We start from the raw sequence: 20,471 nt of genomic DNA on the forward strand, positions 1-20,471 counted from the left end.
GATGTGGGAAGAGTGGCGGGATTCCAGAACTAGTTCCCACTGGTGGTTATGCCCTGACGTAGCAGGGGTCCCCTATCTTTGGCAGGAGCAGTGGGCTCCTCCACAGCCCGGTTCCGCAGGGTAGGCTGGAGAAACGTTCCTGGGTGATCAGTCTGGAGTGTTTTCTCAGCCACCTAACAAGAGCCTGAGCCGTGTGATCCCTGTGCTACATCCCTTTCTGCCCAAATGAACAGTTTTCTCTGCCACACTGAACCCTAACCAACAACATAAGGGGCTGAGAATTAGTATGCAGCTGACGAAATGATGTATTACTCTGTGGATCTGTAGAATACAGATGTGCTTTATTATTTATGAAATATAACATACTCTATTGTCAGGAAGATCCAGTTCCAAACAAAAGTATGTATGTGCTACTGTAACAGTCTGTACATTGATTTTCTCAAAAAAAAAAAAATCCTACCAAATTTGAATTCTATGGAAGAACTCTTTTGTTGCTTGTCAGTGCTCTTGGGATATAGTTTTCATGCAGCAGAGTTTTACTGGATTTAAGCAAAAGAAAAGTGAAGTTATATAAGGTCTTCTCATAGAACCCAAGGGCAAGGATGCAGCTGGACCTCAGGGATGGCCTGGATCCAAGGACTGATGTGCTGTTTAAAACCCAGGAAGCCCTCTCGCCAGCTCTCACCATTGTTTCTCTCTGACTATCTGCTTCATTCTTTCTCTCTACTAACTTTCTCTGCAAACCAATCAACAGAGTAAAAAAAAAAAAAAAAAAAAAAAAAAAAGAAGAAAAAGAAACGGCTCTGTCCCTACTCACATATTCTCCATTTAAGAGAAGAGAGAGAACAGACAGGCAGACCCAAGCAAGGATCTCAACTCCAGAATCTGAAGGAAAGACTGCGAGTAGCCCGCCTTAGTCAGGTGCCCAGTTCAGCCAAGTTCACAGCTCAAGGTTGCCTTCACCTTGTTTTCTATGTAAAGGGCACCCCTGGAGCATGACAGTCCGTGGGATAGAATGTGGTGATGCTCCTTGGATCTGTGCCACCACCCTGAACCAGTCGGCTGGAGTCTGGGGTCAGAGTCCTGTTATGAGAACCTGGCCGGGGGTGTTCTGCACCTGGCATCATATAGATTGTGACTCGGGGAAGGGGATCTGCAGGAAGGGAAGTTACCACGTGAGCGGGAATTTTCGGGTATCCAGGTGACATCCTCACTGATGTTCATTACAAGAATGATACACTGACATTACCTATATTAGATAAAGGGTAGGTAAACTATGACTCAAGGGCCAAGTACAGTCTGTCCCTGGATTTTGTCTTTTTTTGGCTGCACCTGCAGCATGCAGATATCCCAGAGCCAGGGACTGAACCCGTGCCGCAGCAGTGACCCAAGACACTGCAGGGACAACACCGGATCCTTAACCCACTGTGCCACAAGAAAACTCCCTGCCCCTGGTTTTTGTAAATACAGTTTTATCAAATGATGACCATTTATTTGCCTATGATCTATGGCTGCTCTTTTTCTCTACGGGCAGAGTTAAGCAGTTGCAGCAAGAATCATACAGTCCACAAAGCTACGACAATTTACTGTCAGACCCATTACAGAAAAGTTTGTTCCCCTCTGTATTAGACCCCTGCTCCATGAGGTCCCCAAACCAACAGTTTCAGGATTACCTGGGAGCTTGGCAGACCACCACTTAGAACTGCTGAATCAGAACCTGCTTTTTTTTTTTTTTTTTCTGTTGAGGCATTTTACTTGCATATTTGTATTATACCCCTAGAAAAAGTATCTTGAGACTTTCCCTCCTGTATGTTTTCATCTTGCTTCTTCATGGTTCATGATGCTGCCTGAGGTTATCAGTATCATGAAACCGAACTGATGGAATGGGAGCAGGTTATTCTTCCATTTTCCTAGATCTTTGAGTAGTACATCAAATCCGGGGCTGAGCTCCACACTTAGGTAACCCGCCTGTGAGGTTCTCAACAATTTCCCCAGCTCTGTGATCATCAGTGACTTCAGACTGGACAGTATAACCATGCTTCATCGTCACAGTGAGAAACTGGATAATGGCTTTGGCGCCCAGCCTAATAAGAACCTAGCGTTTGCCTCTCTTTTTGGCATTATTGATGCTCTTGAGAACATCAGCCAGGACAGTCAGGTGCACCTTTATGACGGCACAGAAAGGTGGCAGACACAACCTGCTTTTTAACAAGATCCCCAGGTGATTCAGAGGCACATTAAGGTTCGAGAAGCACTTATTAAACTCCTCAATGGACACAATCAATATTATTGAAACTTTTGTTTCAACAAGCCCCTTTTAACCTGTGGGACATGATGCAATCTCCTAGGCACATTAGACGAGTGTGCCACTCTCTCTGGGTTTGATATAGTGAGTTTTAGGGGACCCTGTCAGGGCAGGATATTGTTGCCGTCCAGGCATTGCACTCCATATGGTGAACAAATTGGCACAGTCTCAACCCACCGAGTGTTGTGAGGCGTTCACATACCATCTCACTGAACTCTTGCTATAACGCTTGAGGTGTGGATTTCAGTTCCCCTGAGTCCCCCTGAGGACACTGAGGCTCAGAGTGGTTAATGACCTGCTCAAAGTCATGTGGCAGGTGAGGGCAGAGCAGAAAATAGAACCTAGGCCGACTGGACACGACTGTTGATGCTTCTTCCTCTGCAGCACTGCTAGATACGGTCCGGAGATTATAATCTAAATTAGGTCTACAGCCAGAGAGCCAGTGTTTTATAGATAAGAAGCCGAGTGTTCTTATCACCCACTTCCCAGATATGGCCAAGATGCTGCTGCAAGACTGGGGAAGGCTGGAAACTAGAGGCCCTTCCCTTCCCAGTGACAGACCTGGCACCTTTATCTGTGAGAAAGACAGATGACTCGGGTTCAATTACTTCTTCCAGACACTTGGAAGGAGGGATTCACCTGAGGTCCTAGGGTGGGATGAGAAAAGCACAGCCCTGGGGAGAAAAGAATCGGGGTTAATGCTTCCTCCTCCAGGACGCTGAGGATGAATCCCTTTCACTGGGGTCACCCTGCCTTTCTGACCGTCCCCTCACCTGTTCTGTATGTCCCCTCCCCACCGACCCAGCCCTTCTTGCTCACCTTGCTTCTCAGTCATTCCGTCGTACCCTCTCCACCTTTCGTTCTGAGACCTACATACATACATCTTCCCTACACCTGTTTCCTCACCTGGAGGAGAGAGATGCCAGAGGTGGGAGGGACCACAGTGGAGAGAGATCTTGGGCAAAGGGCCAGGTAGTGAGGGAAGGGAGATGAGGCTGAGGAAGTGGCTGCTTAGGGGAAGGTGGAGGCGGCGCGGGAATGACGGCCATGGAGCAGGACCCTCTCTGATGGAGCAGGAGGAAGAAGGCAGTGAGAAGCCTGCCGAGATGAGCCAAAAACCACATCGAGACTATCATTCGCATCTCAGTGTATACTGCCTCCTAAGAGCACCTCACTGAAAACAAAAAGACATGTTTCTTTTCCCATGTCTCTGATCCAGGACTAGCCTGCTTGCCTTCCAAACAAGCAATGCATTTGCATCATATTAAGAAGCAGAAATTTAAAAAATAATACTTGCATTCATCATCGCAACCTAAATCAGAGCACCCAGTGTAAGCAGGGTTTTTTTTTTTTTTTTTTAAGGAAACTGTCAAAATTAATATCTAAATGTAATAAATTGAATTTGTTTTTCTAGCTGATTTCTGGATCAAACTGGAAGAATTTATTCTGATACCGTTTCAGTCTTTATGTATCTTTGTTGTTATTATTATTGTTATTTTTTGGCCTTTATGTATCTTGATTTTAGCACCTGTAAATAGTTCTCCATCTAAGGGTAATACCAGATATCCTTGGAAGTGGTGAGAACTAATCAGATCAGATATAAGATGGGATTTTCAACAGTTCAGCCCGTCTAGCAGACTTTCAGCGAGCAGTTCTGGTGTGTTGGGAGTGAGGAGGACAAAGAGGACCGCGGCAGCTCTGAGCTCTTCAAAGTGGGCCGGGCAGACCTGCCATTAGAAAGGCTTCGGGAGGGCATGACAAAGCCTCAAGAGCTGGAGCAAAGCAGGTGGAAGGAGGAAAAGCCCAAACCGTGCGGGGCTTGAGGGAGGGCTTTGCTAACGCTGCACGAGGAAGCCCCTCTGTCTTGGTCCTGTCTCCCCTAAGTAGCCTCTGAGAAAGCAGAGAGCTTATTTGAGGGTGATCCCAAAAAGTACGGTGAGGGAGCAGGAGAGTGAGGCAGAAAAGCTAGGAAGGCCGGTGAGAAGATTGATCTGGAGGGCGCGAACTCCCTATTGCCGCAGCTGGTTTCCTGCAGGGGCTGACCCCTCCGGCAGCCAGATAAAACCCTCCGGCCGAGAGATGCAGGTGTTTGAAGCATAAGCATCAACTGTCTTCAGAAGCTGCCAGTGCCTCTGGGCTGGCATTTGGATGGCATACCAAGGCCTTCAGTTACACCCCCAATTAACATTTGAATGAAGGAATGACTATGAATCAGAAAATAGAGTCGTCGTGTGAGCTGGGTCGAAGGAATGGAAGCTGAGTGCCGTGGGCCGGGGTGGGTGAGGAAGCACAGGCTGTTATAGCGGAAAGACATGTTTTAAGTACAGATGAACATGGATTTAAATCTCAGCTTGACCATGCCCGGAATGACCTTGAATATGACATTAAAGCTTAGTTTTCTCACTGGTAAAGTGAGAATAACATTATCTGCTTCGTAAGTCTGTGGTCAAGATTAAATAGCAGCGTATCTGTAAAGTGCCTGGCACACAGTAGGTGTTTTATGCATGGGACCAGGATTGTAGCAGACTGTCACAAAACAGCAGTTACAGCATTAATTCCTGGGAGCAGGACTAATATAGGCAAATATCTAGTTTGGGGAGTGAGTGGGCTATGTCTAGGGCACAGGGACCTGTTCGGCTTGGCCAGAGGCTGGAAATAAAGGCTGAGCCTCTGCACGTCTTTAAGACTCAACTCAAATGGTATCTTCCATTCAGGTGCCACTTACCGCTGCATCCAGCCTCTGCTCCCACTGCCTACTGACCCTGCTCTTACTAAAGCCAGCTACCCCAGTTTATAGTCTCCTCCAGGAGTTCCAGTTGTGGTTCCGTGGGTTAAGAACCTGACTAGTATCCATGAGGATGGGGTTTGATCCCTGGCCTCACTCAATGGGTTAAGGATCTGGCGTTGTCCCAAGCTGTGGTGTAGGTTGCAGATGCAACTCAGATCCTGTGTTCCTGTGGCTGTGGTGTAGGCTGGCAGCTGCAGCTCTGATTTAACTCCTAGCCTGGGAACTTCCATATCCTGCAAGTGTGGCTGTAAAAAAGAAAAAAAAAAAATCTATTCCAAAAGGCTCTTTCTTCCCACCCTTGACAGATTATGAAATATTGCTGCATGCAAAGGAGAACAGAAACTACCCAGCTAAAGACGTGAATTAGGAGTTCCCATCATGGCACAGTGGTTAACGAATCCAAGTAGGAACCATGAGGTTGTGGTTCATTCTGTCAGTGGTTAGGATGCTTGCTGTGGTGTGGTTGCGATGCGGCTGGATCCTGTGGCTGTGGCTCCAGAGGCTACAGCTGGGGTTACTAATGGGATGCTCAGGGCAGACCAGTGAGTTTACTCACGGCTGTAGTTTCTTCCAACTTGCTCTTTTCCAGAGGTAACCAAATTTCAGAGTGAATTTAGTATTTAATGTTCACATGCATATTTTTATAATCTTACAATGTAAGTATACCAAAATAATATATGGTATTATTTTACATATATTCAGACTTTATGTAAGTGAAATCATACTATACTCATCCTTCTGCAACTTGCTTTTTTCATTCATCATTTTAGGTTTGAGATTTATCTGTGTTAATGTACATTCCTCTAGTTTAGCCATTTTACCTGCCGTGTAGCATCATTGCAAATGTAACCAGTACTTTGAACAAGCACAATATTTTAAATTTATTTTAAAAAATAGGAGTTCCCAGGAGTTCCCGTTGTGGTGCAGGGGAAAAGAATCCGACTAGGAACCATGAGGTTGCGGGTTCCATCCCTGGCCTTACTCAGTGCGTTAAGGATCTGGTGTTGCCATGATCTGTGGTGTAGGTTGCAGACGTGGCTCAGATCCTGAGTTGCTGTGGCTGTGGTGTAGGCCGGTGGCTACAGCTCCGATTTGACCCCTCGCCTGGGAACCTCCATATGCTGCATGGTGCGGTCCTGAAAGACAAAAAATAAATTAATTAAAAAATTCTTTTCTTTCTTTCTTTCCTTCTTTCCTTTCTTTCCTTCTTTCCTCCTTCTTTCCTTCTTTCTTTCTTTCTCTCTCTCTCTCTCTCTCTTTCTTTCTTTTCTTTTATTTCTTTCTTTTTTCTTTCTTTCTTTCTTCCTTCCTTCCTTTCTTTTCTTTCTTTTCCTTTCTTTTCTTTCTTTCTTTCTGGCTGTACATGCAGCATGTGAAAATTCCCTGGGCAGTGGCAATGCTGGATCCTTAACCTACTGAGCCTCAAGGGAAGGAACGCATGGGAGGTCACTTTAAAGCAGCTTTATTTTTATTTCCCACTGATCCTTTACATTTATTCTTGAGGGCTAGTTTTCCCTTTGCTTCCAGATAAAATTTAGGGTAGGGCCCGTAACTTTTCAAATCACTAGTAGGTAATACACATTGTTCTGCTCCTTTGAAGTTTATAAAACACAGTCTGGACAACCATTTGGACCTGACTGTGTCGCGGGTGCTTCGGTGAGTTCCTTGGGGACTTGCCTGCCCGTAACGGAGACCCCTCCCTGACATTTCTCTTATGTGGGCAAAAACATTTTCCCAAAGCTGGATAGCTGCATATAAATCAATGAAGTTAGAACATTCCCTCACACCATACATAAAAATAAACTCAGAATGGCTTAAAGATGTAAATATAAGACATGATGCCATTAAGCTCCTAGCAGAGATTATAGGTAAAACATTCTCTGACATAAACTGTACCAATGTTTTCTCAGGTCAATCTCCCAAGGCAATAGAAATAAAAACAAAAATAAGCAAATGGGACCTAATCAAACTTACAAGCTTTTGCACAGCAAAGGAAACCATAAACAGAATGAAAAGACAACTTACAGAATGGGAGAAAATATTTATAAATGATGAAACCAACAAGAGCTTAATTTTCAAAGTACACAAACAGCTCATACAACTCGAAAACAAAACAAATACAACAAAAAACCAAAACCAAACAACCACATCACAAAGTGGGCAGAAGACCTAAATAGACATTTCTCCGAAGAAGACATATGGCTGGCCAGCAGGCACTTGAAAAGATGCTCAACGTCGCTAATTATTAGAGAAATGCCATTCAAAGCTACAATGAGGTACCACCTCACACTGGTCAGAATGGCCATCACTGATAAGTCCACAAACAACAAATGCTGAAGAGGGTGTGGAAAAAAGGGAACCCTCCTGCCCTGTTGGTGGGAATGTAAATTGGTACAAACACTATGGAGAGCAGTATGAAGTTTCCTTAAAAAATTAAAAATAGAGTTGCCAGATGATCCAGCAATCCCTCCTCTGAGCATATATCTGGAGAAAACTCCAAATTCAAAAAGGTACATGCATCCCCATGTTCATAGCAGCCCTATTTATGATGACTGAGACATGGAAGCCATGCAAACATCTATCAGCAGATGAATGGATAAAGAAGATGTTGCATGTATATGCAATAGAATATTATTCAACCACAAAAAAGAATGAAATAATGCCATTTGCAGCAGTATGGATGTACCTAGAGATTATCATGCTAAGTGAAGTGAGTCAAAGGCAAGTGCTATAGGATATCACTTATATTGGAATCTAAAATAGGACACAGAGAGTTCCCTGGTGGCTTAGTGGTGAAGGATCTGGCATCACTGTGTGGTGAGGGTTTGATACCTGGCCTGGGAACTTTTGCATCCCTCCCATGCGGCCCCTGCAAGAAAGATACAAGTGAACTTATTTACAAAACAAAAACAGAGTCACAGATACAGAAAACAAACTTAAGGCTACCAAAGGGGAAAGGAGGTGGGGGAGGAATAAATTAGGAGTTTAGAATTAGTGGATGGAAACTACTATATATAAAATAAATAAACAAGGTCCTGCTGTATAGCACAGGGAACTATATTTACTGAATTACTACCCCAAGTCCAAATTTATTTATTTATTTATTTGTCTTTTTTAGGGCCGCACCCACTGTATACGGAAGTTCTCAGGCTAGGGGTGGAATCAGAGCTACAGCTGCTGGCCTACACCACAGCCACAGCAACAGGGAGTCCAGGCTGAGTCTGCAACCTACACCACAGCTTGTGGCAATACTGGATTCTTAACCCACTGAGCAAGGCCAGGGATCACACCCATGTTATCATGGACACTAGTTGCCTTTGTTATTTTGCTAAAAGTCTTTGTCTTGTCGATTCTCCTCACAAATTTACTGTTTGTGTTTGTCCAGAAGGTATAAAAATTGCCCTCTTTTGTTACGTCTTTGGGACCTATACTTATAAGACCTCTGTATGTAAAAAATTAAATTTTTTCTTCCTGCTAATTTGTTTTCTGTTAATTTAATTATTATACCGGTCAAAAGAACCAAGAGGAGTAGGGGGGAAATTTCTCTTCCCTGACAATGGCATGTTAACATATTTAATTCTTGTTTTAATTTGCATTTTAATTTTCAGATTTATTAATTTTTTATTTCATGCTTAGAACTTTTGGAGTTTTGTTTAAAATCCTTACCGTATACCCTGAGGTCAAAAATAATCTCCTGTATTTTCTTTCTTTCTTTTTTAAAATTTTATTGGCGTAGAGTTAACTTACAGGGTTGTATTCGTTTTAGCCGTGTAGCAAAGTGACTTGGTTATAATATACACATATCCATTTTTTTGCAGATGCTTTCCCCATGTAGGTTATTGCCGAATAGTGTGTAGATTTTCCTGTGCTCTACAGCGGGTCCTTGTTAGTTACCTGTTTTACATACAGTAGCATGTACATGTTAACCCCTAACTCCTAACTTCTCTCTCCCCCTGACACTTCCCCTTTGGTAACTGTAAGTTTGATTCTGAAATCTGTGAGTCTGCTTCTGGTTTGTAAGTAAGTTTGTTTGTATTATTTTTTATTAGATTCCACATGTAAGTGACATCAATCATAGGATATTTATCTTTCTCTGTCTGACTTACTTCATTTTGTATGGTAATCTCTAGGTCCATCCGTGTGGCTGCAAATGGCATTATTTCATTCTTTTTTATGGCTGAGTATTATTCCATTGTACATAACATGTCTTCTTTATTCATTCCTCTGTCGATAGACATTTAGTTGGCTTCCATGTCTTGGCTATTGTAAATAGTGCCGCTCTGAATATTGGGGTGCATGCATCTTTTTGAATTATGGTTTTCTCCAGATATATGCCCAGGAGTGGGATTGCTGTTTCAGGTGGTAGTTCTACATTTACTTTTTAAAGGAATCGCCATACTGTTCTCCATGGCGGTTGTACAATTTACATTTTCACCAGCAGTGTAGGAGGGTTCCTTTTTCTCCACACCCTCTCCAGTATTTATTGTTTGTAGACTTATTATTATTATTATTTTGGCTGTGCCTGTGGCATACAGAAATTCCTGGATCAGAGATCTAACCCATGACTCAGCAGTGACCCGAACCACAGCAGTGACAATCCTGGATCCTTTAATAGCTAGGCCACCAGGGAACTCCAGTTTGTGGTCTTTTTGGTGACGGCCATTCTGACTGGTGTGAAGAGATACCTCATTGCACTTTTGATTTGCATTTCTCTAATAATTAGTGATGTTGAACATCTTTTTATCTGCTTTTTGTCCATCTGTCTGTTTTCTTTGGAGAAATGTCTATTTAGAGCTTCTGCCCATTTTTTGATTCAGTTTTGTTTTGTTTTGTTTTGTTTTTTGAGAGAGCTGCAGGAGATGCTTGTATATTTTGGAGATTAATCACTTGTTGGTTGCTTCGTTTGCAAAGATTTTCTCCCATTCTGTGTTTTTTTTTTCTTTCTTTTTTCATGATTTCCTTTCCTGTGTAAAAGCTTTTCTGTTTGTGTCCCATTTGTTTATTTTTTTAAAGTTTTAATTTTTTAGGAGGTGGATCAAAAAAGATATCACTGTGATTTATGTCAAAGAGTGTTCTGCCTATGCTTTCCTCTAAGAGGTTTATAGTATCCATTTTGAGTTTATTTATTTATTTAGGCCACATTCAAGGCATATGGAACTTCCCAGGCAAGGGATTGAACCTGTGCCAGCTGCAGCGACCCAAGCCACTACAGTAACAAGGCCGGATCTTTAACCTGCTGAAACACAAGAGAACTCCCAGTTTATTTTTGTATATGATGTCAGAGATTATTCAAATTTCATTCTTTTACACGTAGTTCAGTTTTTCCCAGCACCACATTCCCCCCCCCTTTTTTTGGCTTTTTATCTTTTAAGGGCCACGCCTGAGGCATATGGAGGTTCCCAGGCCAGGGGTCGAATTGGAGTTGTAGCCGCTGGCCTGCACCACAGCCACAGCAATGCCAGATCCGAGCCGCGTCTCTGACCTGCACCACAGCTCACGGCAACACCGGATCCTTGAGCCACTGAGCAAGGCCAGTGATCGAACCTGCAACCTCATGGTTCCCAGGTGGGTTTGTTTCCGCTGCGCCGTGATGGGAACTCCCCCAGCACCACATATTGAAGAGACTGTCTTTTCTTCCTTGTATATTCTTGCCTTCTTTGTCGTATATTACTTGACCATAGGTGTGTGGTTTATCTCTGGGCTTTCTATCCTGTTCCACTGGTTTATATTTCTTTTTTTTTTTTTTTTTTTTTTTTTTGTCTTTTTGCATTTTCTTGGCCGCTCCGCCATATGAGGTTCCAGCTAGGGTCGAATTGGAGCTGTAGCCACCAGCCTACGCCAGAGCCACAGCAACGCGGATCCGAGCCGCGTCTGCACCTACACCACAGCTCACGCAACGCTGGATCGTTAACCACTAAGAAGCAGGATCGAACCCCAACCTCATGTTCCTAGTCGGGTTCATTAACTACTGCGCCACGACGGGAACTCCTATATTTCTGTTTTTAGACCAGTACCAACCTGTTTTGATGACTGTAGCTTTGTAGTATTGTCTGAAGTCAGGGAGCCTGATTCCTCCAGTTCTGTTTTTCTTTTTCAAGATTTCTTTGGTTATTCAGAGTCTTTCATGTTTCCATGCAAATTAAAATTTTTTTATTCTAGTTCTTTGAAAAATGCCATTGGCATTTTGATGGGGATTAGATTGAATCTGTAGGTTGTATGTCAATAGTATAGTCATTTTGATAATATCAGTTCTTCTAATCCAAGAGTATGGTTTATCTTTCTATCGGTTTGTATCATCTTCGATTTCTTTCATCAGCATCAAGAACACCTTGTTACATACCAAGTTTCCATTGAGGTGTAGGGCTCTTTCTGGGCCATTAATTCTATTTTCTTTGCAGACATTTAATCCACATCTAGACTTCTTGGCATTTGATCCTGCTGACACTCTCCTGACCTCAGTAATGGTTCTTGTCCTCTCTGCTTTCTCTGATTGCCATGTAAATGTTGGTTTTTCCCAGTGGCCAGTCTCTGTCCACGACTTTTCTTACTCTACACCCATGGAGAAAAATCTTTTTTGCCTAAAAGCTAACTCAAGGGAAACACATTTACTGGCTGCATTCAAAAAATGTACTTTCTATTTTGCAGTCGTTTTAGATTTGCAAAAAGTCTGCAAAGGTAATACCGGTTGTTCTTGTAGCCCGTACTCAGTTTTCCCTACCACGAACATCCTCTGTCACCATGATGCATTTGTTACGACGATGTAACCGACATTGGTACATTACCATTAACAGAAAACTGTTTGTTTTCCACCACTTTTCCCCCAAAGCCCTTTTTCTGTTCTATGATCCCATCCAGGATTCCATATTGCATTTAATTATCATGTCCCTCTAGCCTCTTCTGGCCTGTGACAGTTTCTCATACTTCCCTGTCTTTGGTGACCTTGGCAGTTTTGAGAACTGGCTTGGTTTTCTTGTAGAATGTCCCTCAATCTGTGTTTGTTTGATGTTTGCTCATGGTTACAGTGAGGTCGTAGATTTGGGGGAGAAAGATCACAGAGGCCAAGTGCCCTTCTCATCACATCATATAAAGTGTACGTGTTATTAGCATGACTTATCTCCAGGGTTGTTAACCTTGAGCCTCTAGCAGAGGTAGTGTTCGACAAGTTTCTTTTTTTAAAACTTGTATTCAAGTATAGTTGACTTACAGTGTTGTGCCAATTTCTGCTGTATAGCAAAGTGATTCATTTATATATATGTATGTTCTTTTTTATATTATTTTCCATCATTGTCCATCCCGGGGATTGGATATAGTTCCCGGTGCTATACTGTAGGACCTTGTTGTAGTTTGCATCTACCAACCCCAAACTCCAAGTTTGTCCTACTCCTTCCCTCCTCCCCCTTGGCAACCACAAGTCTGTCCTATTTCTGAGTCTGCTTCTGTTTTGCAGATAGGTTCATTTGTACCATATTTTAAATTCCACATATAAGTGGTGTCATGTGGTATCATATGTTGTCTTTCTCTTTCTGACTTAATTAGTATGAATGCTGCAGATGGCATTATTTCATTCTTTCTATGGCTGAGAGGCATTCCATCACATATATGCACCACATCGTCTTTATCCGGTCATCTGTTGATGGACAATTAGGTGGTTTCCATGTCTTGGCTATTGTGAATAGTGCTGCTATGAACATAGGGGTGCATGTACCTTTTTGAATTAGAGTTTTCTCTGGATATATGCTCAGGAGAGGGATGGCTGTATCGTATGGCAACTCTATGTTTTAGGGGTTTTTTTAAGTTAAAATTTTGTTGGTATTTCTAGTTTTTTAAGGAACCACCATATTGTTCTTCATAGTGGTTGTACCAATTTACATTCCCACCAACAGTGTAGGAGGGTTCCCTTTTCTCTACAACTTATTATGTAGACTTTTTGATGATGGCCATTCTGCCCAGTGTGAGGTGGTACCTCACTGTAGTTTTGATTTGCATTTCTCTGATAATTAGCAGTGTTGAGCATCTTTTCATGTGCCTACTGGTCATCCATGTGTCTTCTTTGGAGAAATGTCTATTTAGGTCTTGTGTCCATTTTTCAGTTGGGTTGTTTGGTGTTTTGTTGTTGTTGGGTTGTATGAATTATTTGTATATATTGGAGGTTAAGCCCTTGTTTGTTGCATCATTTGCAAATATTTTCTCCCAATCTGTAGCTTGCTTTTTCTTTCTTCTTTTTTTTTTATGGTTTCTTTTGCTGTGCAAAAGCTTCTAAGTTTGATTAGGTACAATTTGTTTGTTTTTGTTTTTATTAGATGAATTTTAAAAACTCAAATGGGGAGTTCCTGTCGTGGCGCAGTGGTTAACAAATCCGACTAGGAACCATGAGGTTGCGGGTTCGGTCCCTGCCCTTGCTCAGTGGGTTAATGATCCGGCGTTGCCGTGAGCTGTGGTGTAGGTTGCAGACGCGGCTCGGATCCCGCGTTGCTGTGGCTCTGGCGTAGGCCGGTGGCTACAGCTCTGACTGGACCCCTAGCCTGGGAACCTCCATATGCCGCGGGAGTGGCCCAAGAACCAAGAAATAGCAACAACAACAACAACAAAAAAAGACAAAAGACAAAAAAAAAAAAAAAAAAAAAAAAAACCAACTCAAATGGAATGAAAACTGAAATGAAAGAATGAAATAAATCTTCGTTCAATACCATGCAGAAAAAAATTGTTTTAATTTAGTTACTCACTTTATTGACCAGAAGATCATCACAAAGAAATCAACATTCCTTTTTATCCACTAATATTTTAATTTCTAGGCGTATTTGATTTATCACTTATTCTGGTTTCAGCTGTACCTGTATGCTGATGTCTTACAGATCTTTCCCAGTCCTGATCTCTCCCCAGATCTGCCACTTCATGTGTTCAAGCTCCTGCTGAATATTTCCCCTTTGATGTCTCAGAGACACCTCAAATTCAATGACCCTAAACTGAAGATTTCACTTCCCCTCCATCACTCCCACATCTTCTTCTTCGACGTTCTCTAGCTCGGTAAATGGCACCAAGTCTACCCATTTGCCCAGGCCCTAAATCCACCTTCACCTCATAGCCTGAGAGGTCTCTATAGCACCTTTCTACAAAACCTGTCTATAGCACCACTTCCATGGTTTAATCCCATTCTAGGCTTCTGTTTCCCTCTTTGGTCTCATCTCTTAACCACTCTCAGCCTGGAGTTTACCCTTCATGAATAACGAAAGGCATGTAGATCTTTGCCCATGCCCTGTGGTTTTATGCCTCTGAGTTTTGGTTCAGGCTGTTACCCTGCCTGAAAGAGTTCCCCCCTCCAACTCTGCCGACTCTCCTCTAATCCTTCAAGACTCAGCCCAGATACTTCCTCTTTGTAAGCCTGAAGGCATCTTACTCCTTTCAGTCTCTTGCACTAGCCTGTGAATCCTGAGGTAGGGACCGTATACGATTCATCTTTGTACCCATGCCCCTGTCAGCTCTGCCTAGTGTCTGCCAGGCAGACTAAAGTCGTTCAGAAGATGTGTGTGCTTGAGCCGTACTTGCATTGTGCTCTCAAGACCCTTCGAGCAGTCGTTACCTTGTGCTGTAGTAATTAGCCAGGATGTCTGCTGTGCCACTGAGGAGATGAGCTCCAGAAAGACAGACTGTGCCTGATTCATCCTAAAGGACCAGTGTTTGGAATACAGTAGATGCTTAATAAGTGTCTGTTGAATGAATGTTCAGAGTGGGAACATTAAAAATTGAATTGCTATGACTCTTCAACAAAACTTTGGCCAAACTTTGTACTAAGCGAAGTTTGGTCTTTGTCAGGAAGGCATGACCCAATATGCCTGACGAGTATCCATGAGGACGCAGGTTTGAAGCCTGGTCTCGATCAGTGGGTTAAGAATCTGGCATTGCCGTGAGCTGTGGTGTAGGTCGCAGATGCGGCTCGGATCTGGTGTTGCTGTGGCTGTGGTGTAGGCCAGCAGCTGCACCTCTGATCTGACCCCTAGCCTGGGAACTTCCATATGCCATGCATGTGGCCCTAAAAAAGCAAAAAGAAAAGAAAAAAAAAAAAAGAAATACATAGCTAAAGATGATGTGAAAATTGCTAAATAGATAACATAAGCCTCACTAGGTGAAAAAAGGTAAAGCTAGATTATTTCTAAGAAATATAACATTACAGGAGTTCCCGTCGTGGCGCAGTGGTTAACGAATCCGACTAGGAACCATGAGGTTGCGGGTTCGGTCCCTGCCCTTGCTCAGTGGGTTAACAATCCGCGTTGCCGTGAGCTGTGGTGTAGGTTGCAGACTCGGCTCGGATCCCGCGTTGCTGTGGCTCTGGCGTAGGCCGGTGGCTACAGCTCCGATTCAACCCCTAGCCTGGGAACCTCCATATGCCGCGGGAGCGGCCCAAGGAATAGCAACAACAACAACAACAAAAGACAAAAGACAAAAAAAAAAAAAAAAAAAAAAAAATAAATAAAAAAAAAAATAAAATAAAAAAAAAATAGAAATATAACATTACAAAATAAATGTCAATTTCCCTAGCCAACTGGAGTAATATGCAATAAGACAGTATTAATTCTATGTCTTTTTCCTGTTCAGAAAAATTAAATAGATAATTGAAAAATGGCAAAATTCAGCAACTGGAATCAGGAGTGCTCCAAGAATTGGGTTTAAAAGAGACTAAGAGTCCAGCACTCAGAAAAGGAGAGGCAGGGGAGTTCCTGCTGTGACTCCGCAGGTTAAGAACCCTACACTGTCTTTCTGAGGATGCGGGTTGGATCCCTGGCCTTGCTCGGTGGGTAAGCTGCAGTGTCGGAGGCAACTGCGGCTCAGAGCCTGTGTGGCTGTGGCTGTGGCCGCAGCTGCAGCTCTGATTTGACCCCTGCCTGGGACATCCATAGGCCCTGGGTGCAGCGGGGGGTGGGGGGGGCGGTGGGGGGGGGCAAGAAAAAAAACAAAAGGAGAGGCAGGGCGTGGATAGGAGGAGGTGAGGGTGGGGGTGATGCAAGACTAAGTAGAAGAAGGCCTGGCAATCAGGAGAGGAAGGAAGTAGTTTGAGAGTGGAAAGTGCCTGGCAAGTAGAATGAGAACCTGGCAAGGGAAGGACAGGTGATGCATCAATTACAACAGACCTTGCCTGCCGTTGTCTGGGCTTTGGAAATAAGTTGATGAGGTTTGGATGGAATAAATATTAAAATTCTAAGAACACTTAAGAACTGCCAGGGGAGGCTGTGGAAGCATCAACCTATGAGTGGATGTCTAGGCTAGACTAGACACCCATCTATTATGGATGGTTTGAAACCAATACTTCCATCCTGCGATACCATAGAGATAATTTAATGACCCTGGCGGCCTTCTTTTTCAACTTCTGAGAGGCTGGGGTGGGCAGGGAAGAAAGTTAAATGCTGCTTCCATTCTGCTGCTTTATCAGATCCCCTGCTATGATTATTATATTCATTCAGATACAACTGACAAGTCTTTTCTCTCTAAACAAAAGAAGAGATTTAGTTGTTGGTCTTTATATGAACATTGCTGTCCAATCTTTATACACCTTGATGTATGGGCATTGCCCTACATTTACATACCTATAACAGAGTAAGATTCCACTTGGTAAGTGTATTCGGAATTTGAAATAATTTGAACAGAGGCTGGGTTAGAGTTCAACTGTGCTTAGCAAACCCCTCCCATCACAGATTAAAATTCAGATTTTATTTTATTTTTATTTTTAGGGCTGCGCTGTGGCATATGGAAGTTCCTGGGCTAAGGGTTGAATCAGAGCTGCAGCTGCAGGCCTACGCCACAGCCACACCAGATCTGAGCCACATCTGTGACCTACGCTGCAGCTTGCAGCAACGCTGTACCCTTAACCCACTGAGTAAGGCTAGGGATCAAACCCACATCCCCATGGACGCTATGTCGGGTTCTTAACCCTCTGAGCCACAGTGGGAACTCCTGAAATTCAGATTTTTTTTTTTTTTTTTTTTTTTTGGTCTTTTTAGGTCTGCATCTGCAGCATGTGCAAGTTCCCAGGCTAGGGGTTGAATCCGAGCTGCAGCTGCCAGCCTACACCACAACCACAGCAATGCTAGATTTGAGCCACATCTGTTACGTATGCTGCAGCTTGCTGCAAGGCCGGATCCTTAACCCACCGAGTGAGGCCAGGGATCGAACCTGCATCCTCATGGATACTAGCTGGGTTCATTATTGCTGAGCCACAACGGGAACTCCTTGGCATAATTTTAGATTTGCAGAAAAGTTACAAAGAGAGTACAGAGAGTTCCCACATACCCCTCAGCCAGTTCCCCGCATCGTCAAAACCTGATATCACCATGGTTCATTTGTCCAAACGAAGGAACTAATATTGGTACTTCAGAGTTAACTAAATGCAAGACTTTGAGTTTCACCACTTTTTACGTTAATGTCCTTTTTCTGTCCCAGGTCCAATCCAGGGTACCACACTGCATTTTGTTGCTAGGTCTTCTCAGCCTCTCTGGTCTGTGATGGTCTCTCACGTTGTGTTTCTCGTGACCTTGAGGGTTTTGAGGAGGACTGGCTCATTATTCTGCCGAACGTCCTCCAATCTGGGTTCGTCCGATGCGTTTCTCATGATCGGGCTGGGCTCATGGGCTCACGGGCTTTTGGAAGGAGCAACACAAAGTGAAGGGCCCTCCTCCTCACACTCCTTCGGGGTAAAGGATCCTCAGATGGCATCTCTGATGATGTTCAATTTCATCCCTTTGTGTCCCCACTGGGAGAGGTCAGGTTTGACAGCTTTCTCCACTGTAAAATTAACTATTTTCTCCTTTCCCTGCTCTGTCCTTTCATAGAGAGTTAGGAAGTATAGTCCACTGTCAGCGAGGAGAGGGCAGGAATTAAGCTACACATCCTAAGGATGAGACGTACGCAGCCACATCATGATTTGGAATTCTTCTGAAAGGGAGAGTGACCGTTATTTTAATTACTCTTTCCCCCACATCTAAAATTTCTGTGAAGGGCTCACCTTCACTTGTTTTTTAATTTTATAGTCCCCCAGAAGATGTTTAAATTCTTTTTAAATCATATGGTAATTTGCAAATTCATATGACGACTGGCAGGGCTGGCCCCTAACCATACATTAAGCGGGGCAGGACTGACCCGCACGGCACCTTCTGCATTTAGTCGAATCCTCCTTTTACCTCTAGGAATTAGCAGGTGCTAATCACTAGGTGGTGGAAGCACATAAGCAGATATGCAAGAATCTGTTTTGTAATCAGACACTGTGGTTCTGCAGCCTGACGCTCAGTCTGAAGAAGACTGAAATGACGTCCAGGCTGTCCCGGGGAAGAACTTATCAGAGATACAAAGCTCAAGGTTGCTATTGAATTTTGCTACATCACAATGAAATATACAGAAAACAAGATCATGAAATTCAGAATGAGGTGTGGGGAAAAAGCTGCCAAAACATGCGTTCAGTGAGGTCAAGGACCAGTTTGATTCATCTTTGTATCCCCGCCTCTAGCACATGCTGACCCACGCAAACACTTGCTGAATGTTGAATAAATGAATAAATAAGTGAAAAAACATTCACTGACAGTTCTGGCCTTAAATTCTTGACCACAACAGAAATATGTTTTGATCATTATTACGATACACCGGCTTCCATGGATGATTCACTTTACATGCTCATATTATTTGAACAGCTTTCACTAGATGTTTCATTAGTATCAACAATATTTCACATTCAAGTTTAAATGATGATAGAATCACTATAAATGACATAGATTTAACTGCATTAAAAGTGTGCTTGCTATCAGTACACCATATTGAAACATAATTCTATGGAAGGTTATATTTATTTTATTTTATTTTTTTGTCTTTTTGCCTTTTCTAGGGCCACACCCATGGCATATGGAGCTTCCCAGGCTAGGGGTCTAATCGGAGCCCTACTGCCGGCCTACACCACAGCCACAGCAACACGGGATCCGAGCCGTGTCTGCAACCTACACCACAGCTCACAGCAAGGCCTTAACCCACTGAGCAAGGCCAGGGATGGAACCCGCAACCTCATGTTTCCTAATTGGATTCGTTAACCACTGCGCCACGACAGGAACTCCTAGAAGGTTATGTTTAAAAAGCAGAGTATAAAATCACATCCAAGCTGTGATTATAATGAAGAAAAAAAAATCGTTTGCACACATAACAGGTATATATTGTTTATACTGCTTAGCATCCATTTTCTTTTTCCCTAAGAGCACATATGTTTTATTTCAAAGGAAACCACTTCTCGCTAGTTCTCAGCCCTTGTTGGGACCTGATAATTCAAGTCGATCTGAACTTCACCTCCCTGCCCAAATGGCTGGCTTAAGGAGGGGCAGGTACCCAATCAGAGACCATTTGCTATGGCTTGGTGAGGTGTGAGGATGTGGGATCCAGAATTCTGCCTCTGTTTTCCTACCACACTGGGAGGGCTTGGAACTTGCTAAGGTCACCATGTGAAGCCTGAGGATGAAGCAACACAGTAGCAGGAAGAATAACGTAGTTGAAAGAAACTTAGTGCCCACTTGGTGATTTAGTTCCGTCTGCTGGGTCAGGCCTCACCTGAAGCTGGACTTGTCAGCAATTCCTTTATTGTTTAGTCATTTGCAAGGAAATACCTGGTAGATATACAGGTGAGGACTTGAGGGGAACATGGGAAAATGAAGGTAGTTTTGATTCGTTGCTGTGGTGAGAATGAGAGCAAATTTCTCTTTCCTTGATTTCGTCCTAATGTTTATATCACTGTTAAGGGTTTTTGGATGTTGAAAAGAAATCTAAAAGACAAAAGGGGATCAGAAGCATAATATTATAAATGTTATATATTTACGATATTCCGTAATTTTGTAAATATACATATTATGACAGTTTTCTTAATCCTCTTCTGTGTTAAGCATGAACAGGTAGGGACTCCGTGGTAAAGCACATGCGCTCAGCTGTAAACCAAGTGTAATGGAAAAAATAAAAATCACTGGAAAAAACCCAAACAAACCTCACGCTCTCACAATGGAAGCAAGGCCCCTTCACAAGCGGGTGCAGTGATTGCATTGCCTACTGGTGACCTCATATGCAGCTCTTTTCAAATCACCATAGAAAATAAAGACCATAAGCAGTAAATGTGGGCTGCTCGGTTCACCTAGTGTCAGGACGCTGGAAGAGCGGAATGCACCACAAACATTTCACAAGTAACCATGCGTCTTCATTTTCCTCTCAAATCCCTGCGTCGCCGCCACCTCCCTGGAACCCCAGCCCCAGTGCCCAGGAGTCAGGGCTGAGCCCCAATGTCTGGCGCCCCCTATGCCGTACGATGCAAGGTAGACCCTCACCTTCTTCCCTGCGTTTCAAAGATCCTCTTGGTTTCTGATTTACTCGGGA

At 43.3% G+C, this 20,471-nt stretch overlaps 1 pseudogene; it reads right to left on the reverse strand.

Moving 5' to 3' along the window:
* Positions 1,777 to 17,691, reverse strand: LOC100514776 (annotated as a pseudogene).

The sequence above is a fragment of the Sus scrofa genome, chromosome 6 (assembly GCF_000003025.6).
Source record: "Sus scrofa isolate TJ Tabasco breed Duroc chromosome 6, Sscrofa11.1, whole genome shotgun sequence".
Lineage (NCBI taxonomy): Eukaryota > Metazoa > Chordata > Mammalia > Artiodactyla > Suidae > Sus > Sus scrofa.